The sequence below is a fragment of the Sciurus vulgaris genome (genome assembly GCF_902686455.1).
Source record: "Sciurus vulgaris genome assembly, chromosome: 9".
NCBI lineage: Eukaryota > Metazoa > Chordata > Mammalia > Rodentia > Sciuridae > Sciurus > Sciurus vulgaris.
Window position 1 is genome coordinate 29822964 of NC_136469.1, and position 20116 is coordinate 29843079.

The 20116-nt window shown below is 44.7% G+C and overlaps 1 long non-coding RNA gene and 1 pseudogene across 3 annotated transcripts in view; both read left to right on the top strand.

The window, feature by feature from the left end:
* Positions 1-6255, top strand: part of LOC306669954 — a 36023-nt gene extending 29768 nt beyond the window's left edge. The window contains exon 3 of one of the 2 annotated variants that reach the window (XR_013766258.1): positions 5757-6255. This is a non-coding gene — a long non-coding RNA (uncharacterized lncRNA). Of the gene's footprint in view, positions 1-3235; positions 3340-5756 lie in introns of those variants that run through there. The other variant, XR_013766259.1, reaches the window with a different exon arrangement.
* Positions 6256-18611: 12356 nt separating this feature from the next.
* LOC306669230 (RNA-binding protein EWS-like) lies at positions 18612-19402 on the top strand (annotated as a pseudogene). Its single transcript has one exon. The product of its transcript is annotated as an RNA-binding protein EWS-like (transcript).
* Positions 19403-20116: the final 714 nt, after the last annotated feature.

Here is a 20116-nt window from a genome sequence, read left to right on the forward strand (position 1 = left end):
AATCTTTTCACAAGTTGGTTCAGTTTCAACTCTTCACTTTCAATAAAATCGAAAGAAGGCCTAATGAAATTATCAGCTCTTGGCCATAAAAAATAATTTGTGATAATAGATCACTTTGTTAGTTTTGGAATAAAAATAAGAAAGAGTTTTAAAAATTGAGTAGTATCTATAAAACATACCTATATGTCTTCCATACAGACCTACATTTTTATGTGAGCAGGTATCTGAGCAATTGCATTCTAAAACACATTAATTAGAAGTATAATTGTTTGTGAAACCATCTTATTCAACAAAAAGTTATGTTAATTCATGGATTCATCAAACAACATAAAAAAGAAGCCTCATCTATCCCATTGAAAGATGCATTTTTAATAAAAGTTTGACTTTTATACTTAATAATCATCAAAATTTATGTATGTTGATATTTGATTGTTAAGGAATTTGTGTTACTTTAAAATTCTGTTGGCAAAGTTGAATGAAAATATGAGTTCAGGGAGAAAAAGGAATGATGTAAAAATTGCAACTGTAAAGAAAAAACCCACTTTTCTAACTTTAAATAGGTCTGGGTGTGGTGACGCATGCCTATAATCCCAGCGACTTGGGAGGCTGAGGCAGAAGGATCCCAAGTTCAAAGCGAGCCTCAGCAATAGTGAGGTGCTAAGTAACTCAGTGAGACTCTGTCTCTAAATAAAATGCAAAATAGGGCTGGGAGTGTGGCTCAGTGTTCTAGTGCCCCTGGATTCAACAATCCCGGTACCCGCACCCCCCACCTCGATCAATAAATAAATAAATAGGAGGTATTGAGTCAACACAGTGCTGTATTTTGGTTCAGTTAGAGAAATGTAAGATTGTTAAAAGAGTTAATATTCACAATATGCCACAAATTACATTGTTTTGCAAATATTTAAACTTAAAGTGAAAGATTAAAGGTTAAAAATGTATTCAGAGTCAGGTGCAGTGGTGCACACCTGTAATCCCAGTGGCTCAGAAGACTGAGGCAGGAGGATCACAAGTTCAAAGCCAACCTCAGCAACTTAGTGAGGCCCTAAGGACTTAGTGAGACCCTGTCTCAGAAAAAAAAAAAAAAGTGGGGGTGGGTGGGCTAGGCATGTGGTTGGTTCAGTGGTTAAGCACCGTTACATAAAATCCCAGGTAGTGAAAAATAAAAGGATTCAGGGGAACAACAGCTATATAAAATTCTATTAGAGAAGGTGTGAGCAAAAAGAAAAAGAAAAATCCACCATTGCACCAGGGACCTGCCGATCATTTTGTGGAATGACGTGTGATCTCAAGGAGGCAGGAGAGCACAGCAGGGCCCTTGCTGTCTCTTTGGAGGTCTTGTCGAGTGCCTGGGTCCATTATGAGATTTTGATTTGCAGCCTAGCCTTTCTTTGCATGTGACTTGGAGTTCTGGATTAATTTTGTTACCAGCCTTATGTCTTACCCCCAAAATAGGCCTTTGCTGCTATTTCAGAGCCTCTCTAGTTTAGATCTGTACCTTCTTAAATATGTTTTCCTCTTTGAAAATGTCCCTGACTTGTGGGAGATTCATGTGCGTTCCTGTTGCTACCACTTGAATCCAGATTCTGTCAGATCAGGATTTGCTTACTGCATTCATTCATTCATGTTCGTTCAGTGGGTATGTGCCAGGGACCTGTGGGTGCTGCATCCACCTTGGTGAAGAAAATAGGCCTGGACCTAGCCTCATGGAGTATATATCTCAGTGGAGGTAGACAATCAAGAGAAATATAAATCATTACACAGATAGGTGATTAAAGACTGCAAGTACTGCATCTGAGCAGAACATGATTGCCAATGACAAGAGCAGCGTGGGAGGGTTCTTAATTTTAATTGGTTATTCAGGACAAACCACTCCCAGGAGGTGGCATTTGAGCTAAAATAAGAAGTATGAGAAGGAACCAGATGTGTTAAAAATAGTGAGCCAGCTGTGGTGTTGCATACCTGTAATCCCAGCGGCTTAGAAGGCTGAGGCAGGAGAATCAAGAGTTCAAAGCCAACCTTGGCAGCTTAGCAAGGCCCTAAGCAACTCAGCAAGACCCTGTCTTAAAATTAAAAAAAAAAAAAAAAAAAAAAAAAAAAAAAAGGTGAAATAAAGTTCCAGTGAGTGGTGGAAACATGCAGAGACTCGGTGCTAAGAATCTGGAGCAGGTGAATGGGGGGTGGGGTGAGGGACAGACAACTAGTGACATTGGAGGAGGAGAGAAAAGAAGCAAGGGTCAAAACAGGAACCGTGTTTTCAAGTGCAGGTTTCATTTTCAATGCCATGGAAATCCATGGAAAGGTTTCTAGCAAATTTAATTTGTTTTTAAGAGATAATTTTGGCTGCCATTTGAAGATTGGATTGGAGGGCAGCAAGGTAGAAAGAAGGAAGTCATTTGGGAAACGTAGCGACCAGGACAGGGTAGGTTATGTGGCACTTGTAGCAGCTCCAACATCTCTGAGGCTTAGCTCAGCAACATTTTATTTATCACTTATGCTCTGCATCCACTGCATGTCAGCTGGGGGATCACTCAGTCCAGGATCTAGGTGGACAGAGCAGTCACCATCTTGAAAATGCATGGTCACTATAGCAGGAAAGGAGACATAGTAAACCATGTACTGGCTCTTACGACCTCTGCCTCGAAGCATCACATGTCACTTCTGCCCATATTTTATTGCCCAAATCAAGTTATATGGCAGCGGTGGCTTCCTCCTCTTCCTCCTCCTCCTCCTCCTCTTCTTCTTGATGCTGAGGATTGAACCCAGGGGTGCTTTACCACTGAGTCACATCCCCAGTCCTTTATTTCTTATTATGAGACAGAATCTTTTGCTAAGCTGCTTATGACCCCCTTAAATTGCCCAGATTGGCTTTGAACTTGCAATCCTCCCGCCTCAGCCACCCTTGTCACTGGGATTATAGGCACGTGCCACCAGGTCCAGTTTATATGGCCAATTCAGATTTCAGCAGAAAGGGATTGTGTTCCCTCCAGGAAGGGCCACTGTGAAGATAGAAAATTAAAAATTTGGTGGACAGTTCTATAATGTACTGCAGGAGACCATTACTGTATTGCAAATGAGAAAAATGGGGTTTGAATGAGTGCTGGACAAACTTGAGGGTTATTTTTGGAGCTGCTTTGTGGATGATGGGTTGGATGTGGAGGATTTTGATTAGTCATCCTTTTCAGACTGTGGAACCCAGGAGGCAAGCTGTGATATTCATCTTTCACTTCTCCAGGGCTGAGCAGGTTTACTGAATAAATGAGTGGGAGCCCAGAAACCTGAAATCTGCTCTGGGGTGTAACATGGTTTAGGATGTCCCACACACGGGCTGAACAGTTTCATATACAGGTAGGAAGGAGATGATGACAATGGTGGTGATGGTGATGTTGGTGGTGGTGGCGATGGTGGTGGTGGTGATGGTGGTGATGATGATGGTGGTGGTGGTGATGGTGGTGGTGGGTGATGATGGTGGTGGTGGTGATGGTGGTGGTGGTGATGATGGTGGTGATGATGATGGTGATGATGATGGTGGTGATGGTGGTGGTGGTGATGGTGGTGGTGGTGATGGTGGTGGTGATGGTGGTGGTGGTGGTGATGATTGGTGGTGATGGTGGTGCTGATGATGATGGTGATGATGATGGTGGTGATGGTGGTGGTGATGGTGGTGGTGGTGATGGTGGTGGTGGTGATGGTGGTGGTGATGATGGTGGTGATGATGGTGGTGGTGGTGATGGTGGTGGTGGTGGTGATGATTGGTGGTGATGGTGGTGGTGGTGGGTGATGATGGTGGTGGTGGTGATGGTGGTGGTGGTGATGGTGGTGGTGGTGATGATGGTGGTGGTGATGATGGTGATGGTGGTGGTGGTGGGTGATGATGATGGTGGTGATGATGGTGGTGATGATGATAGTGATGATGATGGTGGTGATGGTGGTAGTGGTGATGGTGGTGGTGGTGATGGTGGTGGTGATGGTGGTGGTGATGATGGTGGTGGTGGTGATGGTGGTGGTGATGGTGGTGGTGGTGGTGATGATTGGTGGTGATGGTGGTGGTGGTGATGGTGGTGGTGGGTGATGATGGTGGTGGTGGTGATGGTGGTGGTGGTGATGGTGGTGGTGGTGATGATGGTGGTGGTGGTGATGATTGGTGGTGATGGTGGTGGTGGTGGTGGTGATGGTAGTGGTGATGATGGTGGTGGTGGTGATGGTGGTGGTGGTGGTGATGATGGTGGTGGTGGTGATGGTGGTGGTGATGATGATGGTGGTGGTGATGGTGGTGGTGATGATGGTGGTGGTGGTGATGATTGGTGGTGATGGTGGTGGTGGTGGTGGTGATGGTGGTGGTGATGATGGTGGTGGTGGTGATGATTGGTGGTGATGGTGGTGGTGGTGATGATGGTGGTGGGTGATGATGGTGGTGGTGGTGATGGTGGTGGTGGGGTGATGATGGTGGTGGTGGTGATTGGTGGGTGGTGATGCTGATGGTGGTGGTGATGGTGGTGGTGATGATGGTGGTGGTGTGATGATTGGTGGTGATGGTGGTGGTGGTGGTGGTGATGGTGGTGGTGATGATGGGTGGTGGTGGTGATGATTGGTGGTGATGTGGTGGTGGTGGTGGTGGATGGTGGTGATGATGATGTGGTGTGATGGTGGTGGTGGTGATGGTGGTGGTGTGGTGATGGTGGTGGTGGTGGTGATGGTGGTGGTGGTGATGTGGTGGGTGATGATGGTGGTGGTGATGGTGGTGGTGATGATGGTGGTGGTGGTGATGATTGGTGGTGATGGTGGTGGTGGTGGTGGGGATGGTGGTGGTGATGATGGTGGTGGTGGTGATGATTGGTGGTGATGGTGGTGGTGGTGATGGTGGTGGTGGGTGATGATGGTGGTGGTGGTGATGGTGGTGGTGGGTGATGATGGTGGTGGTGGTGATGGTGGTGGTGGTGGTGATGATGGTGGTGGTGGTGATGGTGGTGGTGATGATGATGGTGGTGGTGATGGTGGTGGTGATGATGGTGGTGGTGGTGATGATTGGTGGTGATGGTGGTGGTGGTGGTGGTGATGGTGGTGGTGATGATGGTGGTGGTGGTGATGATTGGTGGTGATGGTGGTGGTGGTGGTGGTGATGGTGGTGGTGGTGGTGATGGTGGTGGTGATGGTGGTGGTGGTGGTGGTGATGGTGGTGGTGGTGATTGGTGGTGATGGTGGTGGTGGTGGTGGTGATGGTGGTGGTGATGATGGTGGTGGTGGTGATGGTGGTGGTGGTGATGATTGGTGGTGATGGTGGTGGTGGTGGTGGTGATGGTGGTGGTGATGATGGTGGTGGTGGTGATGGTGGTGGTGGTGATGGTGGTGGTGGTGATGGTGGTGGTGATGATGGTGGTGGTGGTGATGGTGGTGGTGATGATGATTGGTGGTGATGGTGGTGGTGGTGATGGTGGTGGTGATGATGATGGTGGTGATGATGGTGGTGGTGATGATGATGATGATGGTGGTGATGATGATTGGTGATGATGGTGGTGGTGATGGTGGTGGTGGTGATGGTGGTGGTGATGATGATTGGTGGTGATGGTGGTGGTGATGGTGGTGATGAAGATTTTGCCCAGAAGACAGTCTCACTCAGATTTTCTGCAGGCTTGTGAGGAAAATTGACTTAAGCGATTCTTGTCTGCTTCAGAGCTGTTCCAGGAGTGACTGTCCTGTACCATCCAGCTCCGTTCCCTTTTGGGTCTTAAATTTCTTCCATTTCTTGTCCATTTCAGACCTCTTTACACTCCAGGGTAGAATGGAAGAGTGGATGTCTGTGACGACGCCTTTGGAGAAAATAGATTCTAGATATAGCCAATAAATTCAGCACAGCATAGAACTCCTTTTAGCACAGAGGATGGTGGAGGGGGAGATTCCTGCAGAAAACAAACCATCAGCCCGGCTCGTTGGCCACCCTCTGCAAGTCTGCCCCTTCCGCCCCTGACAGCAGCGGGAAGGCACTGTCTGCCTCTTCTGCTCAGCAACTCAAGGAGCCGCAGCCCCTGGGGGATGCTGGGTGAGGACAATGACCTGCTGTGTCTGTAACGAGCAGCTGATGGGGGCCCAGTGAGCACCTACAGCGAGTCAGCGTCTGGAGACTGGGCCGATGGCCCCGTGTCTTCCTCCATGCTGGGCACGTAGTGGGCATCTGGAGGGTTCACGGGGCCACCCAGCCTCATGTCAATGTCACCGTCTCTCATCAAAGCAGATCACCCAAAGAGGTCTGCTACAGTACGAGGCGGGAGAGTGCCAGATTCCGCTTTGAAATCTGCTCAGGACCTCTGTGGGGTCAATCTCCGTTATCCTGGAGCTGCAAGATCTGGGCCCGTGAGTGAGGGCATGGGAGGGGTGGTGTTTACAGATTGTCACTGTTGTCACCATTGCAAAGCCATTACTTCACCATTGTGCTGGCCTTCGTTTTACCTGCCAGGGCCTCCCAAGCACCACCCTTCAGAGCAGCCGAGGTCGCTCCCTGTCCCCACTGTAGCTGGCAGCAGGATGGGTCAGGGCTGTTGGGATGTCTCCGAGGAAGACAAAGGGCCATCAGAGGAAACAGTGGGGGAGAATGTCTGTGGAAGGAGGCTGAGGGGGTCCACAGGACCTGGGCCCTCAGTGTCTCCCAAAGACCCTGCAATTGAGGTTCTGGGACCCAGTTCTGGGTTCTGCCTCAGAGAAGGAATAGTCTTAGTTAACTTTAGCCTCTCGGCACAAACTAACCAGTAGCCATCTTATTATGCCCAGGGTTTGATTTAATCTCTGACAGCTCCCACCTGAAAATAATTTCTCTTTGACCCACCTTTGAGGCTGGCAGTGGCTTCTACCTCAGATCTAAGAAGAGCCCGCCCGCTTCAGACTCTCACCATAGGTAAATCTTCCTCAGGCCAGAACACCTCGAATCCCCCAAACCTCCCAGAAAAGGAATGAGTTCTCCATGGAACACGTACTCTTGCTGCAGGAAAGGCCACAAGAGGCGAATCCCAGTCCTCTGAGGGAGAAGGGAGCCTGAAACAAGGGAACAAAGAAGAGAGAGAGAGGTTGAGGCTGTACATCTTGGGTGGCCATAACAGGTGGAGGACTAACCAGGTCCCACCCTGGAGTTTCTCATTGTGCAAACCTACAGCCGCCACCCCTGCCTGGTCTCCAACAAGCAGAAAGGAGCCAGGCCCCAGCAGCAAGCACTAAACACATTTCTCTTCTTTTTTCACAGTGCTGGGGATTGATCTAGGGACACAGATGTGCCAGGCAAGTGCTCTACCACTGAGCTACATCTCCAGTCCTAAAAATGCTCTTAGCAAACCTATCAGCAAGCTTTGGATCTCCACTCTGTTGACTTCTCACATCCACTTGGTCCCTTCCGGGGCCACAAGAACAGAGGTCCCAAGAACTGATCTTTAGCAGAAAGGGTTGGTAGGTGAGCCCGAGCATCTGCCTGGGAAGTCACCTGCCAGGAGAAACACATGCAGTAGGTGAGCTAGCAGTGAGGGCTCCAAGCTCTGGCCCTTGGCAGGTGACCCATCCATTCAGCAGACACTGATTCTAAAAAAGCAAGTCCAGGTGCCCATTTCCAGCAGTAGCAAGGTTCAGAGTCGAGAGATCCTCTGGTGCCTCAGCGTGTCAGCCTTCTCATTCGCCACTTGCTTGTTGGAAAGAGCAAATTTCAGAGGGAGGACTGTTGGCCAGATGTGGTCCAAACCAGTGCCCAATTCTCTGGCTGAACAGACAGTGCAGAGGGCATAAGCACTGGCCTTGAATCATGTTCTGGGACTGCTGATGTCATCTGCTTCTTGTAGAGAGAGCAGAGACAGTGCCAAGGAGGCCAGCGCCCAGCTACCCCTGGGCCAGCGAGGAGGCCCTGAGCTTGTTGCCAGATGCATGTCCAACTGGGTCTGGTGGGTGGTGCTCTACCCCCCAGTGATGCCCATTTCTTTAGGTAGAGGACATTATAATGCGATGTGTTTTGCATTCAGATGGTAAGTTAAAATTCAGTCTCTGACTTAAAACAAAACCTGATTCCAGAATATGCCCCTGCCTCCTGCCCTCAATATTCTACCTGAATTATTTGTGATACAGAACAAAGGGTAGGAATCAACTGTGACAATCAACAAATCCTTCTGTCATTGTCAGACCTAGGGGGATAGCAGGTACCCTTACGCCGTGCTGGCTAGATAGCTACGCAGAAGCACAGCCAATAATGCAAACTCCACAGCTTCTTCCTCTTCGTCTCCTCTCCTGAGCACAGTGTCCAATGCAGAGTAAGTTCTGAATTACTGAGTTCATCACTGAGGTCAACTCTGACCTGGGTTGACTTCTCAACTACCAGTCCCAAGGACAAGCAGGAGGGAGTTGTTCACTCACTGACCTCAGATGAAAACTTGAGAAACTGTTGATTCCTTGGTTATTTAGAAGTTATTACATACACCTAGGTGAACATATTTTATTAGCTGGTACAAATTAAATTTTATCAGCATAAAACATGCATTTATTTTATAGGCAGCTGGCCTAGGTTAAAGATGAAGTTCTGGAATGCCGTTAGAATGTGTGTTCCTGAATGTATATGTGCCCCCAAAAGGGCATTCCTTGGAATCCCAGCATCTAACTACCTTCTTTCATAGATGAAGAAGCAGAGGTCCAGAGTGGTAAAGGGTTCTGCCAGTACTCCGCTTGAGATGGCAGAGGCAGGATTAGAATCCAGGATAGATGCTCCTTAAGTGACCACTCTTTCTTTCCGCCACACTTCAAAGGACTGGAGTTTCTAAGAGCCTTCCGACCCAGGAAGTGTGAACTTTTGCCCACCTCTTTAAGGCATGCTGTAATAAACAATCTGCAGTGATCTACTGTGCTCTGTAATTCTATGAGGTGATTACACACCATCCTGTGTTATTGTGTAGCTGTATCATGGTAGCTTCTTATTATATTGGAATGTTTTCCTTAAATGCATTGGAGTCATATAGTATTTATTTTAAACAGGGGGAAACTAGCCTCTAGGAGAAGAGGTAGTTTCTAGATTAGGGACTTAGACATTTTAAATTAGGACAAAAGATGGTAGGTAAAACTGCAAAGTAGGCCAGGAGCTTGGTGCACATGAGAGGGAACTTATTGCAAAGTGCCAATGGGTCACAGGGCCACCAAGCACTGATTACAGACCCAACACACATATCTCCTACAGGTCTACGAGCATTTATTTCAAACCTCTGGGACCAAATCTGTTTTGGAAATCAGATATTTTGGGTTCAGGAAGGCAGCAGGATATATATCCCATATATTAACATTCCCAGCAGAATCTGGGGTTGCACCTAATAATCAAGTACATTAATATTTCTTCATTTAAATAAGGGAATACTCACCAGAAATGGGCTAAAAAAAATCTATAAATAGGCTCATGTCAGTTTAGGTCAGGTTTTGCCTCTAAAATTGGTTTATCATAAGTTCACAAAAAACCCTCCTTTATTTTCAGTGCTTTATGAAGTTCAGGGTTGTAGATAAGAGATTGTAGATCTATCTCATCTTACTTTGAATATATGAATATTCTGATCAACAAGAGACATGTTTATTAAGTGAATTTCAATACTTAACACACCTTTTTCCATTATATATTTTCTCAATCAATGGCTAGACAAGAAAATAACTATGTCTATTATGCCAGAATTCACAATATTTTAAGGGCCTCTGACCTTCCTTGGTGAGAATACCAATCCCAGCTTGGCCCTTGTGTTAATCAACTTCCTGTTGCTGTAACAAAATTCCTGAGATAATCAACTTTAAAAGAGGAAAGGTTTATTTTGGCTCTTGTTTTAGAGATTTCAGTCCAGGTCTATTGTCCCCATTGCTTTGGGCTTGTGAGGAGGTAGTACATTGTGGTGGAGTGTGTGGTGAAGGAAGGTGCTCACCTTATGGCAGCAGAAGTAAAGGTGAGGAAGGGACTAGGGTCCCTGTATTTCCTACATGGACACACCCTTGGCGACCTTACATCATTCTACTATGTCCCACCTCTTAAAAGTTTCATCACTTTCCAACAGTGCCACAGCCTAAGGACCAGGCCTTCTACATGTGGGCCTTTGGGAACATTCAAGATCCAAATTATAGCAGTCCTGGATATACAGCTCATGGGACCACCTCCCTCCTAGTGCAGCCACACCCTAGGGGTTCAGAGGATTTGCTAGGACCTAAGGAGGAAAGAGTCTACTTCTGGCAAGGGGTCCTCCTTAGTAGGAGGACCCTTTCTAATTGTATAAGCCCTGAAGCTAGATTGCTGAGTTCAAATCCTTGCTCTGTTATTTACCAGAAAAATCATTTTACCTCTTTGCACTTCAGCATCTCCCTTGATTATGAGTAAGAGTAATAATAGTTCATATTTCAGAAGAACATTGTAGGGGTTAAATGAGTTAATTCAAGTAAAACTATTACAGGGGTATCAGGTGCATAGTGATCTCTCAATAAGCATTGTCCGCTTTTGTTATTACCTGTGTACATACCTATGGTAGGCAGATAATACCCTTTTCCTCAAAGATGCCCATGCCCTAATTCCTGGAACCTGTTATAGAATATACTGGAACATATTTTGGAATATGTTACATTACAAGGCAAAGGACTTGGTAGATGTGGTTAGAGGAAGGACCTTGAGATGAGGAGATTGTCTTGAATTAGCCAGGTGGTCCCAAGCTAATCTCAGGCAACCTTAAGAGAGGAGAAGTTTTCTTGGCTGTGGCAAGAGAGAGATGTGTTGATGGAAGCAGTGTCAGAGAGAAGCTGCAGTGCTGACTCTGTAGACGGAAGAAGAACTTACTAACCAACGGTATCAGGAAGCTTCTGGAAGCCAGAAGGACAAGGAGATGGATTCTTTTCCAAAGTCTTCAGAAAGAAAAGCAGCACGCCAACATGTTGACTTTTAGCCCATTGAGACCTACGATAGACATCTAATCTAGAGAACTTTAACTAATAAATGTGAGTTGCTTCAAATCACCAGTTTGTGGTTATCTGTTATGGCACGGATAGGAAACTGACCCAAGGTCTATTTCTCCTCTTCTCTAATGAGAGTTTGAGGGTGACCCTGGCTTCCTCATTCCTCTACCCTGATGTCTAGTCAGAATCTGGTGTGTAGTAAGTACTCAATCAATATTTATCAGTCAATTCCACAAATGCATCAGGATGAATGGCTTTGTCAGAAAACAGAGAGAAATCTGGAGGAAAGGGGGACAAAGTTTTCAGAGATCTTTACCAGGGTGTTAGTCTGATAATATTAACAAAAAGTAATTAAAAAGTGAACTGGATGATAATAATGATGATGGTGATAATAAAAGGAGCATAATAAGTATTGACAGGGACATACAGAAACTGAAGCATTATGCATATCTGGTGGAAATGAAAATGACCACTATGGAGGAACATTTGGTACTATCTCCAGGTTAAATGTAGAATTACCATGTTCAGTTTTGTATACTAAGAAATTCTACTCATAGGTATATATCCAAGATAAATGAAAACAAGTATCAAAAGGGGGGAAAAAAACAACATGAAAAAAGAAAACTTGTCTATGAATATTCATAGCAGCACTATTCAAAATCACCAAAGGTGAAAACGACTCACATATCCATCAAATGAATGAGTGATATTCATAGAATTAATATTATTGGGCCACGAAAACAATGAAGTTCTGGTATGCACAATAATATGGATGATCTTGAAACAGTAAGCTAAGTGAAAGAAGCCAGAAGCAAAAGATCACAAATAATATGATTATATTTATATAAGCTAACAAGAATAAGTTTTCAAAAAAAAAAAATCCTTAGAAACAGAAATCAGATTAGTTGTTGCCAGGGGCTGTGGAGAGAGAAATAGGGAGTGACTGCTCAATGGTAGGGGGGGTTCTCTTGGGTTGATGGAAAGGATTTGGAACTGGAAAGATGTGATGTATGGATGATATTGTGAATGTACAAAATGCCACCAGAGGTGCACTTTGAAAGGGCTCAAATGGTGGCTGGGCAAATTTTATCTCGATTTAAAAATGAAGCAAAATGAGCAGAAATGTTCCTGTGTTTTAAAAATTCTAATAAGCATGAGAAAATGTAGTAATAATCATAGTTTCTATTTTTATTATTCAATAAAAACCCGAGAGAGAGAGAGAGAGAGAGAGAGAGAGAGAGAGAGAGAGAGAGAGAGAGAGAGAGAGACTAAGATTTACCAGCACCAAGCAAAGAGGAGTAACTTCATGCCATAGGTGTCAAGAAGTAGCAGCCACAAGAGGACGTGGAAGATGCCATTGGAACTGAGCAGACCTCCTAACCTCTCCTCACCTTCCCTCTCCCCAAGGTTTTTGGAGAAAAGATGGCCAATTAATGAAATCATGAAGATTCCCACCAATGCTCTCTAGCTTCAAGAGAAATGGACTGAGGGAGTGAGTAAAAAATTCCAGGAAAATTTTAGGAAAAGTCCTTGAAAGAAGCAGCAGCAGCATTGCTTGATGCTGGGGTGTTGGGGGTAGGAAGGGTCTCCAGGTCAAAACGTGGAGCTGCAGGAATGAGCTGTGGTCAGGAGAGTGGACTTACCCTTGGCTAGATGAATTGGTTATGCTAGAAAGAAATGAAACCTTGGGCTTTGCTATATCTGGATCTAGAATGTCCTCTAGAGGCCCATGTGGTAAAGGCTCAGTCTCTAGGTGGCACTTATTAGGAGGTGGTGGAGCCTTTAGGAGGTGGGGCTTTATTAGGAGGTCTTTCGGTCATTGGGAGCATTCTTTTCAAGGGCATTGTGGGGCCCTGGCCACATGCGCATTCTCTTTGTTCATCTCATGACCAGGAAGCCAAGAGAGTGTGGAAGGGAAAATCCACTGTACAGATATTCTAAGGGAAAAAAATGCATGTTAAAGACATACAAAAACATCCTGCCTGGAAGAATTCAAAACCAAAACCAAAATAGTAAGCAGATTCCTTGCAAGTGTATTGCACTGTGAAAGACCTTAATAAGAACATAAATAAAACAGAAGACCAAAATAAGATGACAAAATCACAAAATGAGATGGAACAGAACATCAAAGAACTAAAGGAACAAAATAAAATGCTGAGTAACTAATAGAAATAGAAATAGCAGACACAGCTAAAAAGTCACACTAATTACAGGTAAAGATGATATAATCACAGCACATGTAAAGGAAGAGAATCAATTAGATAACAGTGAAAGAACTCAAAGACAGTTATATATAAGGATATTTAAAATTCCTGATAAGAGCCCAACAGAGAAACCAGAAAAATATTGGAAGACATAATACAGAAACGTTTTCTTGCAATGATGGATGAACTAAATTAGCAGTTCAAAAGATCACACTGTGTTCTAGGCAAAAGTGATAAAGAATAATACATTGAGTCATCTAATGATTAAGCTATTCAACCTCAAAGACAAAGAATTCCATCCAACAGAAGAAGCAAAAAGGAGAAAATATTAAGGAGGCTGTAGACTTCTGTCAACTCCCAGTGCCGCAGAAGAGTAGAGCAATGTCTAACACAGAAAAAGAACTGTGGCCTAGAGAATTTTTAAAGCAATCAAACTGCCACTTAGGTAAAGGCAACAAGAAGAGCATTTTCAGACATAACAGAGCCCAGGAAATACAGCACCCATAAACCTTCTGGAAGGAAGCATTTGAGAATTCTGACTCTGAAGCCAGACTACCTGGGTATGAATTCTGGCTTTGCTACTTACTAGCTCTGTAATTTAGGCAAGTTGTTTAATTAACTTTTTTTGTCTCAGTCTCCTCATCTGCAAAGTAGGAACAATAGTAGTCCCTATGTTTTTGAGTTTATAGAGTCAATGAATTTATACATACATATAGCGCTTGGAATACTTCTTGGCCCAAGTAAATGCCATATAACTATATCCATATGTGATCAATATTGTATGCCATTGCCGTGAAGAAAAACATCCCACCAAGAGCCAAATCAAAGAATGAGAAAACAATCACTAGTAAGTATTGAGTCAGCTTAAATATGGAACCAAGGTAAAACCAAAACAGCAACAACAGAGAGAAGTATGATTGCAAAACAGAATCTGAATGCATCAATCTTGAAAAAATAAACAAAACACCAAAATAATCAGGAGGTGGTACAAAGAAAGGTGGGAGAAAATATAAGCATGTTGGTCACTTAACCTTTTATAGAAAAATCTTTCAATTCAAACTATCTGGAAATGAAATGAGTAATTAGAAAGGCGTTCTGTTAATGGTATATTTTTTCTTATCCTTCAAGCAATCATTTAAGAATAAAGGAAGTTCTATAAATTTTAGCATTTTACTTTCATGTTAGTGTATTTTGTTTTCTATTAAATTCATACACAGCTAAATTTTTATAAGAAATATAACATGATTCCATTCATATAAAATTCTTTTTGTTCACTCATCAATTCCTTCACTCCATTATAGAGTGATATCTGAGTAGATGCTCACACTATATTAATTATTGTATTATATTATTGGTGGTAGCAGGATTTGTTTGATGCATTGATGTTTTTGTACATATCTTAAGTTTTTATAACACAGATGTAGAAAGCAAGCATATTTTAGTCAGGTATTATTTTAAAACAAACCAATTAAATAACCATCTAAATATATAGATCACGTCACCACCCTGTGAAGAATGACTCATGCCTGCACAAACACATTTTGTTCTTTAAAGAAGAGACTGTATGTATAATCAAAATCAACCTCTTTGTATTTTGTCAACTGTTTTCCACTCTATTACTTAAGCATTAGTGAACAGTTTTATCTTGTCAACACCCAGCTGGAAATAATAGCTCATATGTGATGGAACACAGTGGCTACAGGGTGTGGAGTGATTCAGAGGAAGGCGATTTCCCGCGTCAGGGAGAAATGATCTCCACCAATAGCCTGCAATTTTCCATGATGTTGAGCAAAAAGGTTGGACTTATGGGAGCTTCAGGCAGCCATGTCTTCCCTTGACATTCAAACCGCTATGGTAATGATGTTCTCCTTAGACTAAAAGATAACGCGACTGACCTGCCATGGAGTCTTATCTGGGGTCCTGTGTTTAGTAGTTGGATGACCTCCCTGGATCCTGATGTGGGGTTCCATTTTCAGTATTTGGTGGGTCCTCTGTTGCATCTTGATTGATCCCTTCCTACAGTCATTGTGACAGTTGGCCTCTCCCCATTAGCCTGGGGGCGCCCTGAGAGCAGGAACCATGCTGTGCCCATCTCTCTAACCCTGACCCCATCTGAGAACGGGTGCCCAGTGAGCGTTCGTGGAATGGATGAATGTCGAATGAGTGATCCATCCTCTCTCCTAGCCCGGGTGTCATCTGGTGCCAATAATGGCCAGGATAAAGGGGTCTGTCTTCTCTCAGGATCACGTGAGACTGAAAACTCTTTGCATCAGCTGTGTTACCAAGCACATCGCTAGAAATAAGCATGTCTCCCCTGGTACCTAACCATATTTATTTATTTATTTTTTCATTTTTAGTGGTGACAAAGGAGTAATGGTTCTGGAGTCACCTCCTGAAAAGACTTTATGAATAATATCTGACAGGGACCAACTTGGGCTACTTCTCACACTGTTCCATACCCTAAAACTCCCAGGGTGGTCTTCCTCTCCCTTCAAAATGTTACATGTCCTTAGCCAGCCCTCAGGAATAACATAGAAGATGATTATTGATAGAGCTACCTTGACAAGAAAACTGACAGGCCTGTCAGAAAAGAAATATTTCTAGTTCCTCATTCATGTTAGCTGTAGATTTGGGCCTTTGTCAAAGAATAGGCCCCTTAATTCTGGGTCGTTCAGATCCCAGAGATTTTCCTGTGTGTGTGTGATTAGATCAGTGTGTCAAGGACAGTTCAGATTTGTTATTAATATCTTTTGTTATTAATATTCTTTTGTTTCTTTTTGAGCTGGGATTTGAACCCAGGGTCTTGAATGTGCTAACCATGTGTCCTACCAGTGGGTTCCACCTCCAGACCTCCTGTCAATATCTTTAATTGTAGACACAAGAACTTTGCTTGTCACTAAGCCAGGGCCTTTTGATATTGTCAAGACAGAACTTCACGTATTAGCCGGCTGATGGTGCATGCCTGTAATTCCAGGCCTTGGGAGGCTGAGGCAGGAGGATCACAAGTTCAAGGTCAGCCTCGGTAACTTAGTGAGGCCCTAAGCAACTCAGTGAGACCCTGTCTCTGAATAAAATATAAAAGTGGGTTGGGGACGTGGCTCAGAGGTTAAGGGCCCTTGGATTCAATTCTCAGTACCAAAAAAGAAAAAGAAAAAACAATAGATCAATAAATAGGGGTTGAGGCTGAGGAAATGCATGGAAGTGAGGTACACACCAGAGTACTAGCACATGCCAAAACAACCTTCAGATGGAATCTAATATTTACATTACATTGTACCCAGCGATTTTTTTTTTTTCTTTTGGTGACAAGAAATAAAGAACAAATAAAGAAGGAAAGAAAGCAAAGGAACTCTACAGATTACTGAAACAGTTGTGTTTCCTGATTAGTATCCAGATGGAAGTCAGGAAATCTGGTATTATTACCTTCTGATAAGGGACAGTCAGGTGGTACTTTGTAACCTCCTAGTGGAATGTTTCAGGTGGGTCATTTAGAAAGGGATTCACTTTCACTTAGTCCTCAGTCTTGTTTCTTTTTTTCTTTTGTAGAGCTGAAGAGTGAACCTAGTTCACTAAGCTACATCCCCAGCAGGGACTTGTTTCTTTTCTTGATAAAAATTTGTTGATATGGTGTGAGTCTTGAAATTTGCATAGTAATCTTGACAGTACAAGCAGATCTTGATTGGACTCCTGGATATTTGGATACTTTTCTAGGCAGGAGAGCATCTTTTGGGGTGGGGGGGGGACTGTGAAGATGGTTGCCATGCCTACCAGAAGCCAGGGATTGGGTCAAGGGGATCTTCTCTGGCAGTTGTGAGATATTCCTCATCAGCTAAGAGTGATCTTCTCCCTCCCTCTTGGACTTGGCCTTTAGAAAAAAATCACCAATGAAAGTAAAAACCCACTGCATACAGACTGGAAATCTTCATGCTTTCCAGACCTGGGGTGGAGCCCCAGACTCCACAGTTTTACAAGCTTGACAGATGCCAGAGCTGTGAGAGCTGAAAGTGGAGAGATTCAAGTGCAGAGGCCAGGGAAGATTCCCTCTGAGACAATGACTGATGGGCATGATTAATACCCAAGAGAAAATGTTACAAAGCACAGAGAAACAGTGGATCTTTTGACAGTCTGATATATTGTGCTATTTCAACTGCGTGTCGACAACAAATATAGATATGATTTATCTGAGATGCTACTTTGCACTGGAGCCAGGGCCAGGCCTCCCCATAGTGTCTCATTTAATCCTCACACGCATCCTTGCAGAATATGATCCCTATTTTGCAAAAGAGGAAAGAGAGACTCAGAGAAATTGTGACAATATCTCTGGGCTTTGCAGGCCCTCAGGGTTCAAGCCAGAATGTCACCCAGGTGCATGCGACCTTAAAACCCAAGCGTGTTCCATTCTGTGGAGCTGACAAGAGAATTGAGGGACCTTTCAACAAAGGTAAGGCCTCACAGGATTTCCTCCTCAGGGCCCTTAGCATCTCTCTGGACCAATGGCATTCATTTCAAAATTGTTCAGTGTTCTATTCCCCCCACAGTCCATGCCTCAGGGAGACTTACTCTTGATATTACTTAGGCTACTTAGAATCACATAAGCTTATATCAATGTCAGGGGGTAAAAATTAATCAGCCCCAGGGGGTGCCCATCTAAAAGGAGATTCAGCCTCCTTTACGTGGGCTCTCTTGCCAGAGCACTCGTGGGTTACAGTGCTGTAAAGCTTGTGACAGAGCCCCAGGCCCTGGCACCGGTATCAGAGTTTTGGTCATCAAGGAACCTTCCCTGGAGAGGCAGAGTTGGAATGCAGGCCAGATGTCTTTGACATCTGATTCTCTGATTAGCAAGCCAATCAGAGAACTGAAGAGCAAGGAAGCTATCTGTCTATTTATACCCCAGGGACAGTTTGCCTATCATCTTTTCCCTTTCCAAAGGAAGAGACTACAGAGGTGTGGGCAGAGTTAGGGGGATGAGTAAAGGACAGGGAGGCACCTGGAGACAAGTCACAGTGTCCCTTTACTAATCCCAAGTCTCATGGGACCAGACGAGGGGCCAGGATGCTGGAGCTCAGTGAGGCCACCACCGGGGTGGACATGTGCCCCGTGGGAGCTGTAGTGAGGACAGCACCGGGACTGCCTGCATATCATCTTCAAAGCAGCCCTTGCAGAAGGACGACGAGCTGTCTGTAAATAGTCTTTTCATTTCCAAAGATAAGATAGGTTACAAGTGGCTAGTCTGAGACATTCTTTTTTTATTATGTTTAGTCCATCACAGGCATTCGGTCTTGGAGGGAAACCATGACTGCATATTTATCAGACTAGAAGTTCAACTACTGCAAGCCCTTTGCTCACTGGTCACTCTTCCTTCTGTCGTTTGTACAGTAGCCAGGATGCCACCATTCAGGTCCACCCCTCGGTTATCCCACTTATATCAGCCCCAAATTTGAGCCAGCTTTGCAAAGAGTTAGATCTCACTGTCCTAACTTCTTCTTCATGGATTCTGGCTCTGATTCTCTGCTCACTCAAAGAAATCTTGACTTCAAGTCTTCTAAGGAATATTTACTAGGAGAGAAAAGGGCATCTACAGATCACAGTACCCACAGCCAAGCTGCAGCCCAGCAGGACTATAGCTGACAAAACCCAGCCAACTCAAGGATGTGCACAGACCACCTAGACTTATGGGCAACAGAGTTATGGAACTTTTGGACAGTCTATGTATGTTGGCTACATCCGGGCTCAGCCCACTGCCACCTTTGTGCAGGCGACATATGCAACTTCCTGTGGACAACCTCCTGCTGGTTATACTACTCCAACTGCCCCCCACCCCCAGGCATACAGCCAGTCTGGCCAGGGGTATGCTAACAGCACTGCCACCTAGGCTTTCTGGGCAGCTCAGTCTGTGTATGCCACTCAGCCTGCTTAGTCTATGGGCAGCAGCCAGCAGCCACGGCACCTGTAAGACTGCAGGATGGAAAATGTCCACTAAGGCTCGTCAACCTCAGTGGAGTGCAGGGGCTTACAACCAGCCCAGTCTAGGATACAGACAGAGTAAGTACAGTTGTCCCCAGGTGACGCCATGCAGCCAGTGACCCCATGCAGTGACCCCATACAACCAGTCGCAGCCCTTCCATTCCTATCTCCTACCAGCTATTCCTCTACACAGCTGAGTAGTTATGAGCAGAGGCTACTCTCAGCAGAACATCTATGGGCAACCCATTAGCTATGAACAGCAAAGTAGCTATGGTCAGCAAACCAGCTGTGGACTGCAGACTACTACTCATTAAGTCTACTCTGCCCACTGGATCCTAAGCCAGGCTCCTAGTCAGGCTCCCAGTAGAGCAGCAGGGTCCATTCTGCCAGGACCACCCCAGTAGTACAGGTGTTGTTATGGTTAATTTGAATTGTCAACTTGATTGGATTAAGAGATGGATGATCAGGAGGCCCTGGGCGTGTCAATGAGGGTGTGTCTAGGAATGATTGGCATGTGGGATAGCGAACTGAAGTGAAGCCCTCCCTAAGAGTGGGCAGCACCATCCAATAGGATTGTGGCTTGGATGGAATAAAAATTGGAGGAACAAGGAAGCAGCAGCCAAAGGAAGCTCCATTCTTCTTGAATGTGTTCTTGATTGTTGCTGTGATCGTCTGGGGACATCAGACTCTGCTCCTTCACTCTTCCAAAGCGGACTCTGCCAGTGATTCTTCAGGAAGTTTCCAGAAGCTTTTGGTCTCAGACTTGGATAGCATGGTTGATCCCTCTTGTTCTGGGGCTTCCATCTCTTGGACTGTGCAGCTACTGGTTCTTCCATCTCTCCAGCTGCAGACGGCCATTGTGGACTCTCCAGCTTCTGGTTGCGTAAGCCAATTTAACAAATCTCCTTCCAATAATCATCCCTCCTGTGGATTCTGTTCCTCTAGAGAACCCTAATACAGGTGCTTATGGGAAGGAGTCTGGAGGATTTTCTGGACCAGGAACGAACCAGAGCGCAAGTGGCCCTGAT